This window comes from Benincasa hispida, chromosome 5 (genome assembly GCF_027475165.1).
Source record: "Benincasa hispida cultivar pf3 chromosome 5, pf3_genome.v1.1, whole genome shotgun sequence".
Taxonomy (NCBI): domain Eukaryota; kingdom Viridiplantae; phylum Streptophyta; class Magnoliopsida; order Cucurbitales; family Cucurbitaceae; genus Benincasa; species Benincasa hispida.
In genome coordinates, this window is record NC_143482.1 from 8,493,696 (window position 1) to 8,500,960 (window position 7,265).

Below are 7,265 nucleotides of genomic sequence, written 5' to 3' on the forward strand. Positions count from 1 at the left end.
TCATAGCCATAGTATTACCAGAACAAGGCACCCAACCTTATCCATATACTATAAACTCTTTAGGTTATTACTTGAACATTATCCAGCTGTATGTCAACTACGTACCATTCAAGTCTCATTAAATAATCTTGGATTTTGCTATAATTGATAACTCATTATTGCATATTTAATAATCAACTATTATGTCAAATAACTAATTAATTATGAGGCTTTAGGGCATAAGTCCAAACAGATATAAAGGTGGAGCGAAGTTGGTCATACCATATGCATGGAGCTTGTTTAAGTCCATATAAATCTTTGAGTGATTTGCACACATAGTTGGGTCAATGAGGATCAATGTAGCCTTAAGTTTGGCTGACATAAACATGATCTTGAAGAGTACCATGAAAAAATGCATTACTCACATCCATCTGCTTAATTGGCCACCCTCAAGTGATAGCAATGGTGTGAAACCCCGAACCTAATCTATGTATTTTGAGTTAAAGCTTGAATAGTTAAGTAACTTAAAAGGAAATTAAAGAAGAAGTGAACACCTTAAGTATTTTAAAAGTAAATCTTAAGGATTGAACTTGAAGCTTGGGTTAAGTAAAATGGTAAGTAATAAAAATTTGATTGAGTGTTGGAACATGCGGCCAACCATTGAGACTAACCAAAGCCATGAGGGACCCATGAGAAGTGGCTAGGCAGACATAGGGCTATGTTGTATGCTTGATGTAGTTGGTCAAGTTTGTAGAGATTATGAAGGGTTAGGTGTTGAAACCAAGGACAACCTGTAACACCCCGCACATTTTTTTTTAGTAATAATGTAATTTTAGTAATTTTATTATTTGGAATTTCAGTAATTGTTATTAGTTGGAGGGCATTTTTGGAATTCTAAACTTGAAATTTAATTGTTGGCGTGAAATTATTCAAATTGAAAATTAATGGCAGAAATTAATTTTCTTTTGAAACGAAAAAGAATTTAATAATATAAAACGAAAAGAAATTAAATGTAATTATACTTATTTCCTTTTTTGTTTTATTATTATTATTATTGTTTTTTTTATAAAAAGTCAAACCCTACCCCCCTTTTTTCTTCCTCACGTCTGTGAGCAACCCCCCTTCATTTTCTTCTTCCTTAGCCGAGCCTACTTCCAGCCGTCAGCCACGACGCCGTTCGTCCACGCCACCGAACGCCTCAGTACCAGTAGCCGCGCCGTGCCAAATCGGAAGGAGTTTCGCCGCTCGCAATTCGTCCACCCGCGTCCGCGTCGCCCAGATCTTCAACTAGCCGTTCGGCCGCTCGTTGTTCGCTGCTGACCGCCGAGCCGTCCGTCCCGTCATCCAACCCGAACCGTCCAGCCTAGGTTCGCTTCACCTCACCGTCAGATCCGCGTTGTCACGTCGGATCCGCGGCTTAACCGTCGGATTTCTTGTGTCGCTGCCACCATTGCTTGTGCTAAAATCTCAGAGTCTTTAGGTAAGATAAAAGTTTTTAGAATACCCGATTGGTTCTGGCTAAAATTGTGAATGACCATCATGTTTGGGCCATAGATTTGAGTGTTGGAAGAGTTTCAAGGTCGAAAGCGGATCGTGCAGCGTTGCAAAAAGTTGTTTCGGGTTGGTCAATCAAACTTTTGGTTGTGGATTTGATCTTGGACCAAGCCACAACTTTGGTAAGTTAAATTGGGGTTCGTTGGATTAAATGTGGTATGTTTTGGTTTTGGCTCCAAAGATTGAATTATAGTGTTTGTGTTTTGTGCTAGGGGAATTAATTCGAGAGTTACTTTGTTGGAGATCAACTGCTTGGGTTAATTTTGAAGTTAACTTTGAGGTAAGTAATCTTACTATTGGAACTGCCCACGGATCAGACATTAGATGTATGCTAGCATGTTAATTGAAGGTTATGGCAGAATGACAACATGAAAGATTGATAGTATAACATGATTAAAGTATGTTCTGTTATGAGATTCGAATTATTTATTTATGCACATAGACACTTGAATGCTAGTATAGGATGGTATGTGCTTCCATGGTTGTATTTGATCTGATGATGTTGAGGTATACATGTATGTTGTAGAACCATGATGATGAGGTATATGTGTATGTTGTAGAGCCATGATGTTGAGGTTTATATATATGTCATAGATTTGTACAATGATGACTATGATGTTGAGACTGTGTAAATGTCCTTATTGATTAGTTAGATGCCCATTAGATTTTGTATTTCCTTCGGGATTCACCAGTTTATGTTTCCTTCGAGATTCACCAGTTTGTGTTTCCTTTGGGATTCACATGTTTATGTTTCCTTCGGGAGTCACCAGTTTATGTTTCCTTCAGGATTCACCAGCTTGTGTCTACTTCGGGATTCACCAGTTTGTATTTCCTTCGGGATTTACCAGAGATAGTGGACATACTTAACTACAGTAGGATAGAACTCAGTCTCCTTTTTTTTGTTTCATGTGTATATGTGTCCCATGAGAACTAGAGCAGTTTATATGTTTCACTAGAGGTAGGTATCTAGAGAACATAGATGCCTAGCCTGACCCCAGTGGTGGGGTTACTTACTGAGTATTTTATACTCATTCTTTCTCATGTTGTTGTTTCAGGTAAGAGTAGGGACGTGCCGGTGAATGAGAAGCGGAATATGTGATTGAGCCACTAGGACCAGTTTTTATGCTTCCGCTCATAAGACTTAGATTTCCTTTATGTTTTTGCTAAATTTTTATTTTTGATGTTTGAAACTTATTATTAAGAATTGTTTTTCATACTTATTTATTAACCTTTATTATTTATGGATACCCTATTATTGTTTTTAATATGTGTATTTAATAAAGGACTTTTGAACTCCCCTTATCTATTTAGCATTTATTTCATCATAAAAGAGTGTTGTTTTAAGTTCTATGCATGCATGTATTTTAGTAATGGCCTAACTTAAGTCCTAGGGGGTCGGGTCGTTACACAGCCATGCGTTAAGCTTGTGAGGACACATGCGCGGGGATGGCAAGAGTTTACGTGAGTACACAACAAGGAAGACCATCAAGGGATGGGACAGATGTAAGCAAGAATGCATGCAACCATGGATACTGTGCGTTGGAGTGTTGTGTGCGCGGACGATCATGTAGCTACATGCGGCGCTAAACAATGTGCTAGACGATAGCACTACACGATAGGCAATGGCACTACACGATAAGCATAAGCATTAGATGATGGGCTTGGATGCTAAATGATGGGCTTGGACGCTAAACGATAGGTGTGAAACGTAGGTGCTAGACGATGGCACTACACGATAAGCAGACGTGCTAAACGATGGGTGTGATGCATTAGACGATGGGGTCAGCGTTACATGATGAGCAACAACGAGGGATACGCGATGAGCATGTTGGACGGTACCAGCATGCAGCGGAAGCGACGAGGATTGATAAGCACTCTAATTGATTAATTTTGGCATAAATGAAACATGCTCAAGCAGAATTTAATGGGTTTCAAGACATACCTTTGAAGAACCTTTGAAATCTCGATTTTCAGTTGCAAAGTCCTCCAAATCTTAGTATAGACCACCACAAGATCTTCTCTACTATTCTCTTGGTGCTCTAGATTGAGTTGTGGGACTCAAAATAAGTTGGAATCAAAGGGAACTTGGAGAATGCTCACAATAGCAACCCAATGAAGAACACCTTCTTCTACCCGAATTTTTAGCTAAAATTCTATCGGTTGCCTTGCTAAAAAAACACTCAAATCTCTTCAATATATTGCAGACTATCATGCAAACAGATTTACTACATGGGATGCAGTTCATGCTTAGAGTAAATGAAGCTTGAAGATGGTGGGTTGTTTGTAAGCTACTTGAAGATAAAGTTGGAAAAATCCAATTTTTCCTTTTGTGTAATTTTTATTTTCAAAATCCAAAATTGATTTTAAAATCACATTTGATTTCTAAAATCAAGATTTATTAATTTTACAAATTAATTTCATAAATTAATTTTATTAAAATTAATAAATAATTATTTAAACAATTTAAATAATTATAATTAATTTAATATCCAATATTAAATTAATTTTACACAAATCCATCTTCGTATATTTAAATCATATTTAAATATTAATTCTCCAATTCTGTTTGATTCTAATTTGAATGTTTCAAATTAACTTATCACACTACTCTAGAGCTAATCCATTTCTGAGCTAGTAGGGGGACCTCGTGGACCTACAGATCATGGGCTCCAACGATCCAAGATTAATCGGCTAAATTCATTAGACCGATCTAACCCCCATTCATTAACTAATAGGTCACTCCACTAAAGCCCATAGTTGAACTCCCTTCACTGTAAATATATTATGTTCACTCGATATAATCATGATTAGTAAGTCAACCCTTCACAGGTTGTTCGTAATAATGGCTGGGTCGAATCTATTCAATAACACCTTATTGAACTTTCAAAATAAGTTCCATTTTTTACATACCATGAGTTTTAGGACATAAAATCCAATAGAGCGACAACGAGAGATCAATAGACGATGGGGCTATGTGATAGGGCGTAAGTGCTATATGTTGGGCTATGCGTTAGTCGATGAGCGATAGCGAGAGGGGTGGATGATGAGTGATAGAAAGAGCTACACCATGAGCTACGCGATGAGCGCAAGAGCTAGACGATGAGCCAAACCATGGTGGGCACATAGTGAAGTGTCCATGCGTTGATGAGGCTTGCAGTACATAAGGCTTGCAAGGTCAAATTGTGTTGGTCTTGAGCAAGAGACTAAGGGTGTTGGCAAGCAACAAGGGCATACGGGCGTTAGTCATAAAGTATGTGTTAGCAAGAGGATTGGCAATGTTAAGACAAACTATGAGGTGTTGAGTTGAGACCTAGCTTGACCCAAGGGTTGGTATGCGTTGGTGATATGCTATGTGCCAAGGACATCTGAAGGTATGTGGGCGCATAGGACAAGGCTAGAGCAAGCAGTATGCGTTTGAAGATTATGATGGTCATAGGCCTAGTTGAACGCATGTGCCAAGGGTAAGCCGTGCGGCCAAAAAAGGACTTGCAATGCCTTGAGGGTTAGTGTGGCATAAGTGATACATTGACAAGAGAGCTATGGGTTGATAATGGCTAAGCCATGCGGCCAAACAAGCATGCGACCAAGTTAAGTGGTGTAAGCGTTGATGAAGGAGAACTTGGAGTGCAAAGTCGAAAGTACCAACTCGTTCGAACATGTGGCGAATGAGGGAAGTCGGAGATCTCATGCAATTGAGGTGGATGGCCGAGGAGGCATGCAAAGGAGGACCTGTACGTTGGCTAAGGGAAAGGAAGACACTTCGGTATCGTTATGGCAAAGAGTTGCTTTGGCAACTGTAACGCATATGACATAATTTTAATCTAAGCTTGATGACATAAAATGCGATGATGCCATAAACTTGTTGACATGTATGAATATGAATGAATAAAATTAATCTTCTTATGTCATACAACGCATGGATGATTGCGATGCGATGATATGCGATACTACTTCTAGATATGCATTATTAATGAATGTTCTTGTAGTATGCTGTGCGTTGTCACAAGTTTCCTTGCGTTGAAACCAAGTATAATTTCACCGCAAGTTTCTTGGTATGATCCAAGGTCGAACACAAGGATTGTTTTAGGTTGATTTTTGTACGTTCGTGATATATGCGACCGGGGGTTTTTCAATTTAATAAAAGTGTGGTTTGTATATGTGATAAAGTAAATTGTGCAGTAAAGTAAAGATAAGCGATAAAAATGCGATAATAAAGTAAATTTCGATGAGAGTAAAGTGCGATAAAATAAACCTAAGCTATGATGATACAAGATACAGGTTACATGATACAAGATACCGAGGTTGAGACTAACTGTGAAGAATATACAAAGATCGTGTTATGCGGTGGCAAGGCTTACGTGCGAAACAGAAAGAGAAAGGATAATTAATATATACAACGCAAGTTTCTTAATTGCGTTAAAGATATAAGTACGGTTCCTTTTTCCCTTGGCGTACACCTCTCGGTGATTGATCGCGTTTCCCACATTTCTGTGGTGAAACAGGGACGAACGTAATGAACGCAAGGTTGCTTCCATCTCTGAAAGTACTTCTTGCTTTAGTTAACACATTCTTCTAACCTTCTCTCGATAGATAAGAATGGCATCTTCACTTCTGCTCTCACAGGTGAAGATGCCATCCAGCATGCTTTAGCTAAACATCTTTATTTCTTTAGCACAAATTAAGTTACTTTTTCAATTCATATTAATCACCATGGGATTAAGAAAACATCGTGGAGAAAGCGATTAATGGAGGAACGGAAATAGACAGAGATGTGGAAATGAAAGTGATCATGACATTTAATTATAAAATCAAGCATCTGATACATGGTTGTGAATCATTTAGACTAAGAAGATGAAATACAATTGATGAATAAGAGTTAGAAACAGATACAAAAAAGTGCCAATGTCTTGACACCGATCTGGATGGAGAGATTGCTTGCCGGCGTAGATGGAGTGAATGGAAGGATGAACTTCCTTCTCAGGCTTGCTCAACCGGTAGAGTTAATCTAGGTACAGAGCTTCACGGCGTGGATTTGGAATGATTCGCCCTGAGACTCACCTCTCAGCCTTGTCTCTTTTCTTCCCGGATCTTTTTTTATTATCACTCAGATCAGTCTCTCTCTCAATAGCCTCGTATCAATTATCCCCTGTATCAAGTATATCTTTCAGTGAATTCTTTGAGGGTATTTATAGATGAACGCTTTGACTTTCTGACTTGTGGTCTCTACTTTATCATTATGGAATCTCCAAGAATGGTAGAATAAATATTCCTTCTGTTATGCAATCAGTCAATCGAAAATGCACAACGGTTAGTTGTACACGTGTCAGAATCCTCCGTGATTGCGTTGCTCATTTGCATCTTTCGATCGTGTGCCCGCATGCGGTGTTGTTTTTATTATCGCATGCGGTTGAAGTTCAGCTCTGGATGGATTGTCGCATGCGCCGTCATTGTGTTGATCATTTATTCATTCCTGAATTATGGGCACAATGCAATGTAGATGCGTTAATCTTTCTCTCTTGAGCCATGAGCACATACGGCGACTGGATTTCCTACAAAACAGACTCGAAATATTCTTTTCTACCATCACAATGGTGTTAGTGGGTGTATTGACGACAATTTATAATTATTGTATTTCTTAGCTAATTTCCATACAATTGACGCAACTTTCCTCTCTTTTGGCCGCAATATCTAAATAAAGCAGCATAAAGACTAACCCTGATGTGAAGTTGCGA